General features: G+C 46.1%; 1 protein-coding gene across 1 annotated transcript in view; it reads right to left on the reverse strand.

The window, feature by feature from the left end:
- The window catches only part of LOC142217007 (actin-related protein 2/3 complex subunit 1A-A), a 248,285-nt gene that overhangs the window by 180,191 nt on the left and 46,365 nt on the right, over positions 1–21,729 (reverse strand). The window lies entirely within an intron of this gene.

Consider the following 21,729-nt stretch of genomic DNA (forward strand, 5'->3'; position numbering starts at 1 on the left):
TTAGGTTCCTCCCGGGTTTTCGTCCCAAGGTTCCATCCGCTGTAAACAGAAACCAGATAATCTCCCTTCCGGTATTTTTTCCTTTCCCTTCTTCTGCTGAAGAAGAGAGATGGCATAAACTGGACGTGGTCAGATGCCTACAGATTTACTTACAGCGCACTCGCCCTTTTAGGCGAACTGAAAACTTGTTGGTCAGCTACACGGGGAGAAACAAGGGCGCCAAAGCCGCTAAAGCCACAATATCCCGGTGGGTGACCGAGACTATTAAAATCGCCTATACCACCCAAGGTTTGTCGGCTCTAGCATTTCTTCATGCCCACTCAACCAGGGCAGTGTCTACCTCTCAGGCAGAGAAGAGTGCCTTGCCGGTGGATCAAATCTGTGCAGCGGCCTCCTGGGCGTCGGAATCTACCTTCATCCGGCATTATCGCCTGAAGGACCAAGTGGCAGGTTCCACTGCTTTTGCCCATACCGTTTTAAGTTCGGTTATGAGTTAATCCCACCCATCCTGGGGACCTGCTTGCTATATCCCCACATTGTGCCGCTGTTGAGGACGACAGGGAACGAGTGATTATGAAGATAATCTTGTTTCCCTAAGTCCTAACAGCGGCACAAGATTTCCCACCCTGGGAATCATATCTTATGTCTAAAAGCTGTATATAAATATTATGGAGGTACTTTTGTATTTACACGCAGAGGGGAGGTTCTTGTGCCCTCTTATAGGGCCTGCCACGCATCTTATTGGCTAATTAAATATCCGCCTGTCCTACCAGCACACAGGGGCAGAAATACCCCACATTGTGCCGCTGTTAGGACTTAGGGAAACAAGATTATCTTCATAATCACTCGTTCTTCCTGATGTAATATTCCCAAATTTCTACGAATTATATTAGTCACTTCTTTATAATCCGTACTGAACCTGGTTGAGAAATAAAGGTTAGAACTACTTTTACCAATGGGTTTCCTTTTTTTATTGTTTCCGTTAGATGACAACAGCGTCTTTCTATCTATTTTTTTCGCTATATTTTTGGCCCTATTAAGCGAACCATTGAGAGTATCCTCTATCCTTTAAGCGTTTGAGAACCTGTTGGGATTGTATTTCATAAGATGCACCTTCACTACAAGCCCTTTTAACTCTTATTAACTCTCCCACTGGCAACGCACGTATAGTATGAGCCGGGTGAGAGCTTTTGGCGTGCAGCAGTGTGTTACCTGCTTCGCTTTTTCGAAAAAGGCTAGTGTGAACTACACCCCTTTCTATATCCCCTGAAAGGGTGACGTCCAAAAAATCAATAGAGTCCTTTGCAATCCTGTGTGTGAATTTCAGATTAAAATCATTGTCATTGATGTACTTGACAAATTCTGGTATTAATTTATCCTCTCCATGCCATACTAACAGCAAGTCATCTATGTACCTTCCATACCAGCTAATATAATCCCTGTAGGGATTGCTGGTATGGAAGATACACTTGCTCTCCCACCAACTCATGACAAGGTTCGCCAATGAGGGCGAGAACCTCGCCCCCATTGGCACGCCACATACAGTCCTATGAAAATGTTTGGGCACCCCTATTAATCTTAATCATTTTTAGTTCTAAATATTTTGGTATTTGCAACAGCATTTCAGTTTGATATATCTAATAACTGATGGACACAGTAATATTTCAGGATTGAAATGAGGTTTATTGTACTAACAGAAAATGCGCAATATGCATTAAACCAAAATTTGACCGGTGCAAAAGTATGGGCACCTCAACAGAAAAGTGACATTAATATTTAGTACATCCTCCTTTTGCAAAGATAACAGCCTCTAGTCGCTTCCTGTAGCTTTTAATCAGTTCCTGGATCCTGGATAAAGGTATTTTGGACAAACAATTCAAGTTCAGTTAAGTTAGATGGTCACCGAGCATGGACAGCCCGCTTCAAATCATCCCACAGATGTTCAATGATATTCAGGTCTGGGGACTGGGATGGCCATTCCAGAACATTGTAATTGTTCCTCTGCATGAATGCCTGAGGATTTGGAGCGGTGTTTTGGATCATTGTCTTGCTGAAATATCCATCCCCGGCGTAACTTCAACTTCGTCACTGATTCTTGAACATTATTCTCAAGAATCTGCTGATACTGAGTGGAATCCATGCGACCCTCAACTTTAACAAGATTCCCGGTGCCGGCATTGGCCACACAGCCCCAAAGCATGATGGAACCTCCACCAAATTTTACAGTGGGTAGCATGTGTTTTTCTTGGAATGCTGTTTCTTTTTGGACGCCATGCATAACGCCTTTTTTTTTATAACCAAACAACTCAATTTTTGTTTCCAAAATGAAGCTGCCTTGTCCAAATGTGCTTTTTCATACCTCAGGCAACTCTATTTGTGGCGTACATGCAGAAATGGCTTCTTTCTCATCACTCTCCCATACAGCTTCTATTTGTGCAAAGTGCGCTGTATAGTTGACCGATGCACAGTGACACCATCTGCAGCAAGATGATGCTGCAGCTCTTTGGAGGTGGTCTGTGGATTGTCCTTGACTGTTCTCACCATTCTTCTTCTCTGCCTTTCTGATATTTTTCTTGGCCTGCCACTTCTGGGCTTAACAAGAACTGTCCCTGTGGTCTTCCATTTCCTTACTATGTTCCTCACAGTGGAAACTGACAGGTTAAATCTCTGAGACAGCTTTTTGTATCCTTCCGCTGAACAACTATGTTGAACAATCTTTGTTTTCAGATCATTTGAGAGTTGTTTTGAGTAGCCCATGATGCCACTCTTCAGAGGAGATTCAAATAGTAGAACAACTTGCAATTGGCCACCTTAAATACCTTTTCTCATGATTGGATACATCTGGCTATGAAGTTCAAAGCTCACTGAGGTTACAAAACCAATTTTGTGCTTCAGTAAGTCAGTAAAAAGTAGTTAGGAGTATTCAAATCAATAAAATGATAAGGCTGCCCATACTTTTGCACCGGTCAAATTTTGGTTTACTGCATATTGCGCATTTTCTGTTAGTACAATAAACCTAATTTCAATCCTGAAATATTACTGTGTCCATCAGTTATTAGATATATCAAACTGAAATGGCTGTTGCAAACACCAAAATATTTAGAACTAAAAATGATTAAGATTAATAGGGGTGCCCAAACTTTTTCATAGGACTGTATTTGGAGATAGTATTTATTACCAAACATAAAATAATTATGCTGCAGGAGATAATCAACTATTTCTACAATGAACTCACACACATCATTTGCAAAGTTAGAATATTTTTTTAGATGATCAGCTAAAGCCAAAAGTGCAATATTATGTGGTATAGAAGGATAAAGCGAAGAAACATCGCATGTCATCCAAATGTGTTCCCCCCTCCACTCAAACAAACTGAAAACCCTCAGGACCTCTTTTGAATCTCTTATGTACCCCGGTGTACGGGCAACCAGAGGCTGTAACACTTGATCAATCCAATCACAAAGGTTCATGGGCATCATTCGGACATTTTTTGTTAAGGGTAAGTGAAAGGTTTCCTCCTTGTTCACGTGCTTTTTGTATTCACGTGTTACTCTTGTTTTGAATACAGCTGTCTTGTCTTTGATTGGCTTTCCTTGCCCTTTGGCTGATGATGTCACAGCGCGCATGCGCACAATATGTTATACGGATGTCTCTGTTATGGGCCGAGGGGAAGGTCTTGCGGTTCCCTGAAGGGATTATATCTATTACACACATGTGAGTTCCCTTTCATGTTTTCATGTTTTCATTCTGTGGTTTCATTTTAGGTTTTATTGTCCGTATTGTTTGTTTGAATTTATGTTTTATGTCTTGGGATGTTTCTTTTTGTTTTTAATTTTTTGTGTGTTTTTTTCATTGCAGCCCATTAACATCTTTTAGAGGTCTTGACCTTTGTACCACAGGTGCAATGGTGATGATCTTGGGTATTTAAGATTGTCAGTCTTTTTATGGCGTCAGGCTATGAGGAAGGGGCAGCGTTAACGCCCCGAAACGCGTCGCCAGACGTTTCTTTGTACCTTTATTCTGCCATCGACCATGGTTCATTGAATTTTATGGAACGTGATATGTTCTTTCACAAATAAAAGTTATGTTTTATTGGAGAAATTCTGATGCTGGAGCATTCAATTGCGGATGGTGGTGTTTTATACCTCGGGCTGAGAGGCTGGATATCCGTGCATCTTTCTAATTACAAAGGCATCCTATTAAGGTTACTTACCTTTAAGATCATTTGGGCACATTCATTGAGAGACACGTGAGTGAGCTGACACAATTATATTCATTTATGATCTTCTCCTGGGCAGAACGAAACCTCTCCCAGCTGGCCGCGGTACATATCCAGGGCCGCCTGAACATCCTAGCGGATCAACTCAGCAGAGGCCAGCCAACCGCAGGCGAATGGTCCCTGAACCAGGACATCTTCCACTACCTGACCAGGAGGTGGGGTCTCCCCGAGGTGGATCTGATGGCCACCCAACACAATGCCAAAGTAGAAAGGTTTTGCTCCCTGTACCGGGAAGACAACCCTTTGTCTGTGGATGCCCTGTCAATACCATGGAGGTTCGAACTGGCATACGTGTTCCCTCCCATCCCGATGATACCGAAGGTATTGGCGAAACTCGGGCAGGACCAGACTTCGGCAATAGTGATCATGCCGTTCTGGCCAAAAAGGGCATGGTTCACCGACCTTATCCTTATGAGTCGGGGGAACTACTGGAGGCTTCCACCAGTCAGGAACCTGGTGTCACTGAACAGTCGGCCGTGCCTGGGCCTAGACAAATTCAACCTCACTGCCTGGAGGCTAACCGCGCCATACGCGCAGACAGAGGATTGTCCCAGGGAGTGCTAAGTGCCTTAGCCCATTCAAGAGCAGAGGCAACCAATCAGAGCTACAAAAGAATCGCCCGGATATTCCGAGATTGGTGTACAGGCAGCCACCGCGATCCAGACAGAGATGCAGTCCTAGAGTTCTTACAGAACGGCTTGGAGAGAGGACTAGCACCTGCCACCCTCAAGGTTCAAGTGTCAGCTCTATCTGCTCTCCTGGAGACACGGTTATCACAAGATCCTCTTGTCAAACAGTTCCTTAGGGGGGCTGCCAGGCTCCGCCCCCAGGTACGGCCCCCTGTCCCCAGGTGGGACCTGGCCGCGGTTCTACAAGGGCTATGTGCGCCCCCCTTCGAACCATTATCTGAAGTGGACTGGAAGTACCTGTCATTTAAAGTGACCTTTCTGTTGGCAATAACCTCCGCCAAGAGGGTTGGCGAATTGCAGGCTCTAGCAGCCTCCGAACCTTTCATAACTTTCTTTCCTGACAGAGTACAGCTAAGGTTCGTCCCAGGATTCTTGCCGAAGGTACCCACACTTCAGAACACCAATCAAGTGATCACCCTACCGGGCTTCTTTCCCTCCCCTGCCACTGAGCAGGAGGAGAAGCTACACACACTGGATCTGGTAAGAGCACTACGTATCTACCTGGATCGTACAGCACCGTTCCGAAGATCAGAGAATCTTCTGGTTAATGTGTTTGGCCACAATAGAGGCGCTAAAGCATCAAAGGTAACCCTGTCTAGATGGATCAGAGAAGCTATCAGCTGTTCCCTACGGGCTCAGAATCTTCCTGTTCCAGATTTCCTACGAGCCCATGCCACCCGATCAGTGGCGACATCATGGGCAGAGACACGGTTCCTCTCTCTAGAGCAGATATGTGCTGCAGCCTCTTGGAGCTCACAGCTGACTTTTGCCAAACACTACAGATTGGACTGGCGTACGGCCGATGCTACAGCATTTGGGCACTCCGTCTTGGCATCAGCCTGCCAGGAGGTCCCGCCCTAGGGGAGATAATACTTGCTAAATCCCCAGTTGTGCTGCTGTTGGGCGTAGGGGGAAAGAAAGATTATGAATGATAATCTGTTTTCCCTTAGCCCAAACAGCAGCACAAGGCTCCCTCCCTAAGAGGTGCTATTGTACAGATTTTGTGTATGTGTGTGTAGCTCTTGGCATAGATTGCTCTGTATATCATACTTGTTACTAACACAAGGGAGGAGCAGGTCTTCCGGCCTCTTATAGAGGTCAAAAGCTGTTAGGTAATTAAAAATTCCACCTGTCCTAACAGCTCATAGGGGCAGGAATACCCCAGTTGTGCTGCTGTTTGGGCTAAGGGAAAACAGATTATCATTCATAATCTTTCTTTCTCTTCTGTTAACCATGGTTATCTCTAAAGAAACACGTGCAGTCATCATTGCACTGCACAAAAATGGCCTAACAGGGAAGAGTATCGCAGCTAGAAAGATTGCACCTCAGTCAACAATCTATCGCATCATCAAGAACTTCAAGGAGAGAGGTTCCATTGTTGGCAAAAAGGCTCCAGGGTGCCCAAGAAAGACCAGCAAGCGCCAGGACCATCTCTTAAAAGTGTTTCAGCTGCGGGATCGGGTACCAGCAGTGCAGAGCTTGCTCAGAAATGGCAGCAGGCAGGTGTGAGTGCATCTGCACGCACTGTGAGGCGGAGACTCTTGGAGCAAGGCCTGGTCTCAAGGAGGGCAGCAAAGAAGCCACTTCTCTCCAGAAAAAACATCAGGGACAGACTGATATTCTGCAAAAAGGTACAGGGAGTGGACTGCTGAGGACTGGGGTAAAGTCATTTTGTCTGATGAATCCCCTTTTTGATTGTTTGGGACATTTGGAAAACAGCTTATTCGGAGAAGACGAAGTGAGAGCTACCACCAGTCTTGTCTCATGCCAACTGTAAAGCAACCTGAAACCATTCATGTGTGGGGTTGCTTCTCAGCCAAGGGAATCGGCTCTCTCACAATCTTGCCTAAAAACACAGCCATGAATAAAGAATGGTACTAGAATGTCCTCCAAGATCAACTTCTCCCAACCGTCCAAGAGCAGTTTGGCGATCAACAAATGCCTTTTCCAGCATGATGGAGCACCTTGCCATAAAGCAAAGGTGATAACTAAATGGCTCAGGGAACAAAACATAGAGATTTTGGGTCCATGGCCTGGAAACTCCCCAGATCTTAATCCCATTGAGAACTTGTGGTCAATCATCAAGAGACAGGTGGACGAACAAAATCCTACAAATTCTGACAAAATGCAAGCATTGATTGTGCAAGAATGGACTGCTATCAGTCAGGATTTGGTCCAGAAGTTGATTGAGAGCATGCCAGGGAGAATTGCAGAGGTCCTGAAGAAGAAGGGTCAACACTGCAAATATTGACTTGCTGCATTAACTCATCTAACTGTCAATATAAGCTTTTGTTACTAGAGATGAGCGAACAGTGTTCTATCGAACACATGTTCGATAGGATATCAGGCTGTTCGATGTGTTCGATTCGAATCGAACATCACGTGGCAAACTCCAAAAAAATTTGATTCCCCTCCCACCTTCCCTGGCGCTTTTTTTGCACCAATAACAGCGCAGGGGAGGTAGGACAGGAACTACGACACCGGAGGCATAAAAAAAAATCGGAAAAAGTCATTGGCTGCCGAAATCAGGTGGCCTTCATTTTAGACGAATAGTGGATTTCAAATCCGGGTCATATGAGAATGTGAACTTTGTGACTAAGAGACAGGGATAGCTGTACAGGCAGGGATAGCTAGGGATAACCTTTATTTAGGGGGGAATGTTATTAAAAATAACTTTTTGGGGCTCTATCGGGTGTGTAATTGTGATTTTTGTGACATAAACTTTTTCCCATAGGAATGCATTGGACAGTGCTGATTGGCCAGAGTACGGAATTCGACCAATCAGCGCTGGCTCTGCTGGAGGAGGCGGAGTCTAAGATCGCTCCACACCAGTCTCCATTCAGGTCCGACCTTAGACACCGCCTCCTCCGGCAGATCCAGCGCTGATTGGCCGAAGGCTGGCCCAGAGACTTAGCAGTGCTGAGCCAGTTCTGCTCAACTACACTGTGTGCCGAGTGTGCACACTCGGCTCTGCTACATCTGATGTAGCAGAGCCTGCTACTGCAGAGACTTAACAGTGCTGAGCCAGTTCTGCTCAACTACACCGTGTGCCGGTTAGCCCATCTGATATAGCAGAGCCGAGTGTGCATAAGGGTTCTAGTGCACCCTCGGCTCTGCTACATCTGATGTAGCAGAGCCGAGTGTGCACACTCGGCACACGGTGTAGTTGAGCAGAACTGGCTCAGCACTGCTAAGTCTCTGCATTCCCATAGGAATGCATTGGCCAGCCTTCGGCCAATCAGCGCTGGCTCTGCCGGAGGAGGCGGAATCTAAGGTCGGACCTGAATGGAGACTGGTATGGAGCGATCTTAGACTCCGCCTCCTCCAGCAGAGCCAGCGCTGATTGGTCGAATTCCGTACTCTGGCCAATCAGCGCTGGCCAATGCATTCCTATGGGGAAAAGTTAGCTTGCGAAAATCGCAAGCTGACAGGGATTTCCATGAAATAAAGTGACTTTTATGCCCCCAGACATGCTTCCCCTGATGTCCCAGTGTCATTCCAGGGTGTTGGTATCATTTCCTGGGGTGTCATAGTGGACTTGGTGACCCTCCAGACACGGATTTGGGTTTCCCCCTTAATGAGTATATGTTCTCCATAGACTATAATGGGGTTCGAAACCCGTTCGAACACTCGAACAGTGAGCGGCTGTTCGAATCGAATTTCGAACCTCGAACATTTTAGTGTTCGCTCATCTCTAATTACTATACATCTAAAAATGCGCAAGGCTAGCGCAAAGGGACAGAGACGAGGACGGGGGCATGGAAATGCAGATGAGGAGCAAGGTTGCGGTCAATCAACAGCGTCTCCCGTGCCTACTACTCTGTGGCAGCAAGCATTGCACTTCCCCACAGTCTCCGGCTTGATGGCCACATTAAGTAGGGTGCAGGGCACAAACCTAACTAGGCCCGACCACCAGGAACAGGTGTTACAATGGCTGGCGGATAATGCTTCCAGCACATTCTCCACCAGCCAGTCAGCCTCTACCTCAACTCCGCCTGCCCAATCTTCCCAGCAAAGTAATCCCACCTTTCCCACCTCCCAGGACCTGTTTACGGGTCTATTCACTGTCCCTCTCTCTGTCCCACCACGTCCCGAATCACAGGAGGTACCAAATGAGTTTCTGTGTCCTGATGCCCAAACACTGGAGCATCTGCTATCTTCTGTTGTTGTTGACCAGCAATCCGCCCTCAGTGAGGACGATGACGAGACACAGTTGCCATCAGGGCAGCCTGTTGCCATGGTCGGTGTCCGGTCAGTGTGCGGTCTACCTCATTTCCCCACCCAACATTCCTGGCAGGGGCTCTGAACCACCACCCTCTTCCTCCTCCTCCACTGCCATCACATCGACCCCAGCTACCTGCTGGAAACGCTGCAGCACTGGCGTGGGGAGACGTCAGCAGGCTGTGCTGAAGCTTATCAGCTTGGGGGACAGACATCACACTGCCTCCGAGGTGAGGGATGCCTTCCTCGATGAGATGTCAACATGGTTTTCGCTGCTGCACCTGGGCCTAGGCATGGTCGTGTGTGATAACGGCTGGAACCTGGTAGCTGCTCTGGAGCTTGGCAACCTCCAACACATTCCATGCCTGGCCCACTTTTTCAATTTAGTTGTGCAACAGTTTTTAAAAACGTACCCCAATTTAGCCGAGCTACTGGTGAAAGTGCGGCGCCTGTGCGCCCACTTTCACAAGTCTACAGTAGCTGCTGCTAGCCTCAAATCACTCCAGCAACGCCTCCATCTGCCAGAACACCGGCTGTTGTGTGGCGTCCACACCCGCTGGATCTGGACATACCACATGCTGAGCAGAGTGTGTGAGCAGCAGAGACCCTTGATGGAGTATCATCTCCAAAACCCAAGGGTTCCTCAGAGTCAGCTCCCGCAGTTTCTGCACCATGAGTGGCCATGGATGGCAGACTTATGCAAGATACTGCATGTCTTTGAGGAGTCCACCAAGAGGGTCAGCTGTGACGACGCACTCGTGAGTGTAACAATTCCGCTCTTGTGTGTGATACGAGAATCCCTCATCGCCATCAGGTATAACGCATTGTACGCTGAAGAGTCGGGCAAAGGAGTAGAACCATCCCAGCAGGATAGTCAGTGCACACTCCTGTCCACTTCACAGCGTATACTGACGGAGGAGGAGGATGACGAAGTGGCAGATGATGTCATTGTCACACAGGAGGCTAGTGGGAGGAAATGGAGAGTGACCATTCCGGTGTGGACAGCGAAGTCATGCCAAGTAACACTCTAGCACACATGGCTAAATTCATATTAGGGTGCTTTTCAACTGACAAACGCATTGTCAAAATCCTGGAGAGCAACCACTACTGGATTTTTGCAATCCTCGACCCCCAGTATAAAAATAATATCTCGACTTTTATTCCAGTAGAGGGGAGGGCCAGTCGCATTAGTGATCTCCACAAGCAACTGGTGCAGAATATGATGGAGATGTTTCCGTCAACTCTCGTTGGTGGCAGAGAGGAGAGTTCCTCCAACAGGCTAACAACTGCCATTGAGTCCACACCCGGCAGGGGCACACTCTCCAAGGTCTGGGATACGTTAATGGCACCACCTCACCAAACTACCGCCACTGAGGGGCCTAGTGTCACCAGTAGGGACAAGTATAGGCGCATGTTGCGGGAGTACCTGGCCGACCACAGCCCTGTTCTCTCCGATCCCTCTGCGCCCTACACTTATTGGGTCTCCAAGTTGGATTTGTGGCTGGAACTTGCGCTGTCATTGGAGGTCCTTTTCCTGCCCTGCCACCAGTGTGCTATCGGAAAGGGTCTTTTGCGCAGCTGGTGGCATAATTACGGATAAGTGCAGCCGGCTGTCAGCTGACAGTGCTGACCGGCTGACGCTGATCAAAATGAACAGCCACTGGATAGACCCATCATTTTCATGTCCACCAGTGTCAAGCACCCCAACATGAAGTTTCATGTGTGTGCGCTAACCCTCTACAATTCCTCCTCATACTCATACTCCTCCACCATCAGCGTTGCACAACTCTGCTCCTACTAGGCTCAATCCACCCTGATTCCCCAAACTCTGCTGGTTAGAGTCTCAATCCACCCTGATTTCCCCCAAACTCTGCTGGTTAGAGTCTCAATCCACCCTGATTCCCCCAAACTCTACTGGTTAGAGTCTCAATCCACCCTAATTCCCCCAAACTCTGCTGGTTAGAGTCTCAAAGCACCCTGATTCCCCCAAACTCTGCTGGTTAGAGGCTCTACTCACCCTGAGGACTAAAAACACTTCTGGTGCAAGGCTCTACTCACTCCAAGGGCCAAAAACACTGCTGGTGCAAGGCTCTACTCACTCTAAGGGCCAAAATGTAAAACACTGCTGGTGCAAGGCTCTACTCAATCCAAGGGCCAAAAAGTAAAACACTACTGGTGCAAGGGTCTACTCACTCCAAGGGCCAAAAAGTAAAACACTGCTGGTGCAAGGCTCTACTCACTCCAAGGGCCAAAAACACTGCTATTACAAGGCTCTACTCACTCCAAGGGCCAAAAACACTGCTGGTGCAAGGCTCTACTCACTCCAAGGGCCAAAAACACTGCTATTACAAGGCTCTACTCACTCCAAGGGCCAAAAACACTGCTGGTGCAAGGCTCTACTCACTCCAAGGGCCAAAAACACTGCTGGTGCAAGGCTCTATTCACTCCAAGGGCCAAAAACTAAAACTCTACTGGTGCAAGGCTCTACTCACTCCAAGGGCCAAAAACACTGCTGTTGCAAGGCTCACCTAACTCCAAGGGCCAAGAACACTGCTAGTGCAAGGCTCTACTCACTCCAAGGGCCAAAAAGTAAAACACTGCTGGTGCAAGGCTCTACTTACTCCAAGGGCCAAAAACTAAAACTCTACTGGTGCAAGGCTCTACTCACTCCAAGGGCCAAAAACACTGCTATTACAAGGCTCTACTCACTCCAAGGGCCAAAAACACTGCTGGTGCAAGGCTCTACTCACTCCAAGGGCCAAAAACACTGCTGGTGCAAGGCTCTACTCACTCCAAGGGCCAAAAACACTCCAAGGGCCAAAAACACTGCTGGTGCAAGGTGGGCAGTGCGCGGCAAGCCCATGGACCCCCGGCAAGCCCATGGATCCCATTATAGTCTATGGGGCCCGTGCGCTTGAACTGCACAGCGCTTGCAGTTGCACTTGTGTTCCATCTGTAGGGGTCCTCATGCGGACCATTACGGACGGAACACATCAGCATGTGTGAACTGGGCAATGTAATGGCGCCGCTGCAGAGCGATCGCCATAGAAACCGGCACCTCCGCTGTAAGCTCTTACAGTGGGTAATGCCGGAGCTGCTTCGGCATCTCTGCTGTAAGAGTTACAGCAGAGGTGCCCTCTGGAGATGTCCTCCCCCCCCTTCCAAGTTTAAAATTAGCCCCCAGGGCCGGTCCCCACTGGCCCCATACCTTTAAAGTTGCAGTTCGGCTCCTGCACGACGAGCTCGCAGGAGCCGACCTGTTCTGATGACAGCCGGAGCCTAATGAAGGCTCCCAGGCCTGTCATGGCTATATTACTATTGCGGCTGGTCTATGACCATCCGTAATAGTAATGTAGAGAATCTCCCATAGACGGCAATACACTTGTATTGCCGTCTATGGGACTTGTAATCAAATGATTGCAGGTTCAAGTCTCCTAGTGAAAAAAAGAAGTTTTAAAAAATATAATATAATAATAAATAAAAGTTCGAAATAACTACTTTCCCTAGAATAGATATAAAGGCGGGTTCACACCAGCACCTGATCTCTGTTATGCAGGTTTCCGTTTTCTGTTGGCAGAAAACGGAAACCGACATTCATTGTCCGCCGGTGAGCATCTTCTGCTCTCCGTGGCGAAGCCGTTTTTTCTTTTACCAGACACAAAGTCCTGCATGTCCGACTTTGTGTCCGGTTAAAAAAAACAACCCGTTTCGCCGCGGAGAGCAGAAGACACTAACCGGCAGACACTTTTCAAACCCATGAATGGGTTTGAAAACTGCCTGCCGATTTCCATCTCCTGCCCAGTTTCTCGGGCAGGAGATGGAAACCTGTATAACGGAGATCGGGCGCTGGTGTGAACCTGCCCTCAAAGTAGAAAATTACTGTGAAACATACACATTAGGTATCCCTGTGTCTGAAAGTGCCCGGTCTACTGAATATAGGGTATCTGCAGTGCTCCTATTCCGTCGGGAAGGGGTTAATAGGAGCATTGCAGATACCAAATATTCAGCCAGGCTGAGTTCCAAGTAGGGGGAAAAGCCCCCAGTTCTCAAGCTCAGGGAAGGGATCTCTGGAGAGTGTGCAACCCCACTGCCCGCTCGTATACTTTTTATTTCCACCCCACAAAACACATTCTAGAATTTACTATTTTTTTGGAAACACCTTGGTCCTATGGCTTCTGTCCGAGGCTGATATTGGCCCCATCTCCTGGTCGGATCATGCCCCTGTTCTCATTTCTTTATCCCCTGCTTCTACCCCCACCAAGCGGTGTCACTGGAGGCTGAATGAGGCTCTTCTCCACTCCTCTGCCTCTTGTGACACCTTGTGCACCCACCTTCAGGAATATTTCTCCCATAACATTGACTCGGTTTCATCAACCTCCACTCTCTGGGAAGACCATAAGGCTGTTATGAGAGGTCACTGTATTGCTTCGGCTACCAGACAGAAGAGGGATCGGAAAGCTAAGGAGGCGGCTTTGACTTCTCGCATTCGTGACCTGTTGGCTCGTCTGACAGCATCGCCCTCAATTTCTACCCTCCGCCGCCTTGTTGTGGCCAGGGCAGACCTTAGAGACCTGGCCACCCAGGATGTACGACTTCTTCTGTATAGTCGCCAGCGATACTACGAGAGAGGCAATAAGGCTCATTCTCTCTTAGCCAAGATCCTACAGGATCGTCAGGCTTCCTCTGTCCCCCACGCTGTTCGTGATCCCCATGGTGTCCTGCAACATCAGAATAGTGAAGAAACAAGTGGTCCGCAGTCTTCCAGGCTCAGTAAAAATTAGCTTTTAATGGTACATTAAAACCAGTACAGAGTCCACAGTACACACTACATATAGTGAAAAGTTCGGAAAGCACGAAAATTGTGAAAAAAGCTAAAAAACTCCAACGCGTTTTGAGGTTGTCTCACCTCTTAGTCATGGCATATTAGAGGTCTTGTAACTACTTCCTTATAAATGCTTCCAGTAATTCAGACTTCATTCTGAATATCTGTCGCCTTTTTAACTCCTTTTTAGATGGTGCCCCCATCCCTCAATCCATATCACGTTGGTTCCTAAGCCGCATAAGGATCATCAGGAGTGCTCTAACTTCTGTCCTATTGCCTTACTGAATACTGATTTGAAACTTTTTACTAAAATTCTGACTAATAGGCTTAATGCCTGGCTCCCATCTTTGATCCACAAGGACCAAGTGGGTTTCGTCCTTTGTCATCAAGGGGGGGACAACACTAGAAGGACAGGACTGTGGACTTGATAGACGCAGCTTATCATTTTGCTACCCCTGCACTCCTTTTGAGCCTTGATGCGGAGAAGGCTTTTGACCGTCTGGACTGGTCCTTTATGCTAGCGACCCTCAGGAGATTTGGATTCTCTGGGGCCTTCCTTACCGCTGTTCGGGCTTTGTATTCTTCTCCCTCGGCGGTGGTTAAACTTCCCAATTCTGTCTCTTCTCCATTCCCCATTTGTCAAGGCTGCCCGCTGTCCCCACTAATATTCACGTTGTTTCGAACCCCTAGCGTCTCGAATCCGCTCTAACACCAACATTGCTGGGGTGAAGATCAAGAATCGAGAGTTTAAAATCAGCCTTTTTGTGGATGATGTCCTCTTGACACTCACTTCTCCCCATACCTCCTTTCCTAATCTCCTCGGCGAATTGAAATCATATGGCTCTCTCCGCCTATAAGGTAAACCCGGTCAAGACAGAGGCTCTTCCTCTGAACATCCCTGATGCTACCTTGCGTCTTCTGCAATCTAACTTTGACTTTCAGTGGCGTACTCACTCCCATCGCTATTTAGGGATTCATTTGTCCCCTTCTTACTCTACTCTTTATTCGGCTAACTATCCTCGTCTCTTTGGGGAGCTACGCTCCCTTCTGTATAAATGGCACCCCCTCTGTATTTCACTCATCAGCCGTATTAATGCCGTTAAAATGACCCTTCTTCTGAAACGTTTGTACTTTTTTGAGACTCTTTCCGTGGCAGTCCTGTGGTCGGAGTTGCGTGCTCTCCAGAAGGCGATTTTCCAGTTCATATGGAATGGCAAACATCATCATATCCCCCCATCATATCCTCTCTGGTAGAACTGAGGGGGGGCTGGCGGTCCCACATGTTTTGCACTACTATTGGGCCTCCCATTTGCGCTGCATTCCATTTTGGGCTGCATCGCGAGTAGGGTGGGTAGAGATTGAAACACTTTGGTTAGCTCCGGTCCATCCTAATGCATTCCTGTGGTCCTGCTCACCCCCCCCCCCCCATCTCCCTTTTAGGGCCTACTCATTTCACGCGGGCTCTATGGCTTTCATGTTCAAAACTTTTTACATTAGCATCCTCATGTTCCTCCATGCTTTCCTTCCTATCTAACCTGCTCCTCCCTGGGGGACTCGAATCAGCTATGGTGCGTCCTTGGAGTTTGCGTGGCCTCTTTTACATAGCGGATTTAATTGACCTGTTGACTTTGGAGCTCAGGCCCTTTGATTAATTTACCTCCAACTTGCAGATGCCGGCCTCAGAATGGTTTCATTACCGCCAGATTGATCATTTTATCTTTTCCCAATTCGGCTCCCTTCGGGTATCCACACCTACTGCCTTTGAGAAGATTTGCCGAGCAGATACCTCTACCGCTGGCCTGATTTCCACTATATATAGGCTTCTCTCCTCTCCTGAGGGGAATACACCCATCTCTCAAAAGTATATGGCTAAATGGTCAGAAGCGCTAAGCAGACAGATTTTGCCTGAGCAGTGGCAGGTATTTTTGTCTCGCGCCACTAAATCTTCAACTTGTATTTAATTTCGTGAGACCCAGTTTAAAATACTTATGCACTGGTATCATACCCCTACCCTACTCCATTCCCTTAACCCCAATATTTCCCCCTTTTGCTGGTGCTGTCAGATGAGTGCGGGTACATTATGCCATGTATTTTGGGACTGTACTTCTATCCGTCTCTTCTGGTTGGCAGTTCAATCCCTTACCAATGCTCTATTTATCCGGGGAGTCCCGCTTAACGTGCTTCTTTATTTACTTAATCTTCCCCCCAAGCATCTGGGTAAATTGACCTCTAAATTGTTTTTATACATTTGCACCGCGGCCAAAACGCTTATAACCCTCCATTGGAAGAGGTCCTCTCCGCCATCAGATGTGGACCTTGCTAGAATTAAGTATTCATAGGGATACAGACGTTGCCCTTGGTAAGTGAAGTTAGGGTCCCACCCCTTGTAGTAGTAGATATGGATGAACTTCACACTGGGTATGCGTTAACCAATCACCATTTTATTAAGTAAAGAATGAGTGAACGTTTTCGGTCCGGATGGACCTTCCTCAGACTCTATATAAATGTAAAATAATAGGTGTAAATACAAGGTAATAGTGTCAATTTACAGAAACAATCACACGCAGGTGATGTGGTATATACAATATATACAATAAGATAGAGCCATGCAGAGTTTTAGGAGGGGTGACACCACTTCAGCTATGAATGAGATAATGAATACAGTATCGCCAGTTAAGGAAAGGACATGATAAGAAGCAAAAAATAAAAAATTGAAAACATGGCATCACATGTGACAACTTCAAAGTATAAAATTAAGATCAACTTATGTAAAGCAACAGTAGACGACTCTGGATGTGGCTCTGCCACTAGTTGTAAGCTGTAGGCCTATGGGTAATATAGTAATAGTGAATATACAGTCCCAGTAAACATATGTAGTAAGTGCTCGTTGTCCAGGGGTCCTTAGCTCCAGGCCATCCCGACCAGGCCCGCAAATTGTTGATAAAGAGTAAGTTAGTAAGTGTGGCGTATAGCCAGTAAGGTTCGCGCTGTTTGAAGAGCTGCTAACAGCTGACGGGAAGGCGTGAAAATGCCGCGTCTCCCGTGTGTAGAAAAAGGCATCCGTCCATCCCCATAGGTTGGCTACGCGCAGGCGCAGTAGCATCTGTACGGAGAAGATAGTGGATGTGTACGCGCAGGCGCCGTAATGCCTGTACGTACGGTGCGCAAATGCGCCAATGCGCATGCGTAAGAAAAAAACATAGAACAAGAAGGCGTACGTAGTAAACCCATGATATGTACGCGCAGGCGCCGTAATGCCTGTGTGTACTGTACGCAAATGCGCTAATGCGCATGCGTGAGAACATAGAACAGGAAAGCGTACATAGTAAGCCCATGAAGTGATCGCAAACTATTGGTGCGGACTGGTAGCTTTATGTAGAAGTTGTTATGGTGAACCGTGAATAATTATTTACAGCCTAAGCCCACATTAATTGAGAACAAGTTATAGATAAATAATAACTATGAAGATGGTGGAATTATTAAACACAGATATAATGAAAAACTGAGACATAAAGAGATGAGTGGAAAAGAAAATAAAAATGGTGAGAAATGAAAGAATGAAAAATTGAAAAAAATTAAAATAAAAATTAAAAATAAAAAATAAAAATAAAAGATAAAAATAAAAAATAAAATAACAAACAATAAAAGATAAAAAATGAACCTTACATAATTAAAAAAAAGATTGGAATAAAGAATGAAAAAAATAGAATAAAAATGAATAAAAAAATAAATAGAAAATAATCAAAAATGAAAATAAACACAATAGTGAAAACTGAAAAGGATATGATAGGTGCGGGCCCAGAACGGTCAGCCGGAGGAGGTCCTAGCGAGCCTGAAAAACAGAACAAAGGTAAGTATACAGGAATAATATAAGCAATGACCAAATAGTCTGGAGTTCTACAGAGTTACAAAAACGGTACAAAATTAGACTAAATAAATGCCTGGATCTCGTATTCCCTATTCAGGCCCCTTGGTTCCATTGTCTGGAGTTTCTGTATCCAGTACGCTTCTCTCTTTTTGAGTAGAAGGGTTCTGTTGCCACCTCTACGCGGTACATCCACCTGTTCAAGTACCTGAAATTTTAGCTGGGAAACACTGTGTCTGGATTTGTGAAAATGGGCATCTGATGTTTGATTTGTGCTGCTTTATGCGGTCTCGCACACGTTGGGTGGTCTCCCCAACGCATGCGAGACCGCACGCATTTGATTAGGTACACTACGTAACTGGAGTTGCAGGTGAAATAGTCCCTAATGGTAAAAACCTGGCCAGTGTGAGGATGGTAAATCTTATTGCCCTTAACAACATTGGAACACTGGTGACAGCTCAGGCAAGGAAATGTGCCAGTTCGTGGGCTGCTTAGGAAAGTTTGGCGTGGTATTTTAATGCTAGAGCCCAGGTCCGCCCGTACTAATCCGTCTCTCAAGTTCCTAGGGCGTCTGTAGCATGGTCTAAAGCCATTGCTAAATTTGGTAATCTGTGGATAGGCTTGTGTCAGAAGGGACCAGTGCTTCCTAATGATGCCATGAACCTTATACGAAAAAGGGTGGAAAGTGTGAACAAAGGTGATCCTACCTTCACTTGTGTTGTCCATACGGTTTGTTTGTTGGGATATGCCCTGTCGAGACTGTTCGAGTGTGTCTCTAAGAAGTTTTTCAGGATAGCCCCTAGCTTTAAATCTATCCTCCATTTCCCCAAATCTTATTTCCCTAGTGGCCGTATCCTGGCCAATCCTGTCAATCCTGCAGAATTGGGACTTGGGTAGAGATTTTTTAGTAGAATTGGGGTGGCAACTTGAATAATGTAAAAGGCCGTTCCTGTCCGTGTCCTTTTTGTAGAGATCTAACCTAAGTATACCATCGGGCATCAATATGATCTTGGTGTCCAAAACACTAATTTCATCTCCACTGTAATGGAGGTTAAACTTGAGCTCGGGCCAGACCCTGTTAATATGAGCAGTGAATTCTGTGAGGGTCGATACGGGTCCATGCCAAACACAAAAGACATCATCGATGTACCTTTTCCAGGTAATCACATGTCTCATAAAGAGATGATTGGTGTAAATGAAGTTGTCCTCAAAAAAGGACATATATGCGTTAGCGTAAGGGGGCGCTACGTTGGAACCCATCGCAGTCCCTCTCTTTTGAAGGTAAAAAACATCCTGAAAAAGAAAATAATTTTCTTCCAAGATAATACTGAGGAGGTCTACCATCAAGTTGATTATGTTCTCATCAACATTCTGTTTCAAAAGTAAGTTTTTAGTGGCATGTATGCCCTTTGTGTGGTCGATTGAGGTATAGAGACTCACCACATCTAGTGTGACGAGTAATGTATCCGGTGGTAGGGGTCCCATCCCCCGTATCAACTCAAGAAAAGCAGTAGTATCAAGTAAAAAAGAAGCTGTTTTTTTAAATATGGGGAGTCAGTAATTTCTCAACAAAGATGGACAAAGGTGAAAGTATGGAGTCACTTGACGCTACTATCAGGCGTCCAGGTGGATCAATCAGGCTTTTATGTATCTTGGGAAGAATGTAAATCACTGGTGTGATGGGGTTGGATTTTGAAAGATAATTATTCGTATATAAATCAATAGTTTTATTATGGAGGTGTTTCTCAAGAACTGACTTAATTCTGATCGCAATTTTATGGACAGGGTTACCTGGTAAAGGGATGTAGACCTCAGTGTCAGCTAGTTGGCGTTGAATTTCTTTGATGTAGGAGGATTTATCCATGATAACTATAGCGCCACCTTTATTGGCTGGCTTAATTACTAAAGTGTCATCTTTAATCAATTGTTCGAGGGCCAATTTATCACTATTTGAAAGATTTGAGGTACATGTGAATTTATCCCTCTCAACTGTGCTTCTAAAAGCATCAATATCCTTTTGAATTAAGCCAATAACAGTTTCAACGGCCGGTGAATTTTTGGGTGGGCAGAAAGTACTTTTGATAGTTAATCCCACATCGTTACAAGAAATAAGACTAGAGCAAGTAGGTGCAGTGTTACGGGGTGGAGCATTAGAGAAATGGACCTTCAGTATAAGCAAACGATAATATCTTTGCATGTCAAGATCTAACTGAAACAAATCAAAACCATAAGTAGGACAAAATGAAAGTCCACGTTGCAACAGCTCTAATTGAGCTGGGCTTAATATCTTAGATGAAATATTAACGACGAGAGATTCATTCCCTACCTGGGATCTGGTAGACATGGAAGAGATTGTTACTGCGGTATTGGCTCTTCCGCGTTGTCTGTTCGTCCCCCTCTGTAATCGGTTAGATGGTTGATTTCTATACGATCTGTCACTAGCTGCACTTGAGTCAGAAGTTTGTGACAAGTTAAATTTTGTATATAACATGTTTGTGACATTACAACTTGTTTCCTGCTCTGAACATACCATAGACTGTTTCTATATTTGTAATATTTTTTAGTTTTGACAATCTGCTGATCTGTGTATTTTCCACTACTATTGTTTTAGTGGCCTGAGGAAGACGCCCGTTCGGCGTCGAAATGCGTAGCCTACATTTCGCCTATTTTTCTACTGTCAATTGGAATCAATAAAGACTCAATTATTTGTTTTTACTTTTGCATGCAATTGGCTTCTGTTTTACTGTCACACAGTAACGCTCTATATATATCCCGGGTTTTTATTTTTTATTTTCTTGATATTGAAGTAGCTTTGGTAAAGTGCACCCTCACCCCTCGTTCACATCTGTGTTAGGGGAGTCCGCATGTAGACCTCCCGAACGGACTACCAAACACATTTGCAAGCGGTGTGCTGTGAAATCACACGGAGCCCATAGACTGTAATGGGGTCCATGTGCTTGCTGTGAGATCTCTTCACTAGTCATAATAAGATAAGATAATCCTTTAATAGTCCCACAATGGGGAAATTTCAGTGATACAGTTTCATAGATGGTACAGTAGTATATAACAAGAGAGAAACACATACAAGTACATGGCAGATAGAGAAATCCTAGGAATCATAGCAACTAAAAAAGAAAGAAACACAGACACACTGCAGGACCATTTAGTTCTCTGTGTGGAGTGATGTTAATAATACAGCCGAATGTGGCTGGAAGACATGAGGAGGGGTCACAGCATGTAGATATAACAGGCAAAAACGTTTTTGCAGAGGTGGGGGTCATATGCAGCTATCACAATAACATGTGGTAGTTCTTTGGTAGGTAGTGAGATCTCATGCTCACAGCTGATCGTTCGGTATCTTGTATCAGCACTATTGTTCCTTAACCACAATAAAATGCCCCAAATGTCCTTCATCACAAGCCCTCATCCTTTCTTCTTACCACTGTGTTCTACTGCCCAAAGAAGTCTGAAGCCATCCAGGTAGACCTCCATCTCTGCCCCCATATTCATGTCCCTCCATCTCTGCCCCCAGATTCATGTCCTCTCCATCTCTTCCCCCAGATTCATGTCCCCTCCATCTCTGCCCCCAGATTTATGCCCCCTCCATCTCTGCCCCCAGATTCATGTCCCCTCCATCTCTGCCCCCAGATTCATGTCCCCTTCATCTCTGCCCCCAGATTCATGTCCCCTCCATCTCTGCCCCCAGATTCATGTCCCCTCCATCTCTGCCCCCAGATTCATGTCCCCACATCTCTGCCCCCAGTGTCATGCCAACCTCTCCTTCTCCTTCGTCCTCTCCTTCATCTCCTGTCATCACATCGCGTCTACACAGCCAGTAGGCGGCGTGCAGCGG

The sequence above is a fragment of the Leptodactylus fuscus genome, chromosome 8 (genome assembly GCF_031893055.1).
Source record: "Leptodactylus fuscus isolate aLepFus1 chromosome 8, aLepFus1.hap2, whole genome shotgun sequence".
NCBI classification, from domain to species: Eukaryota; Metazoa; Chordata; class Amphibia; order Anura; family Leptodactylidae; genus Leptodactylus; species Leptodactylus fuscus.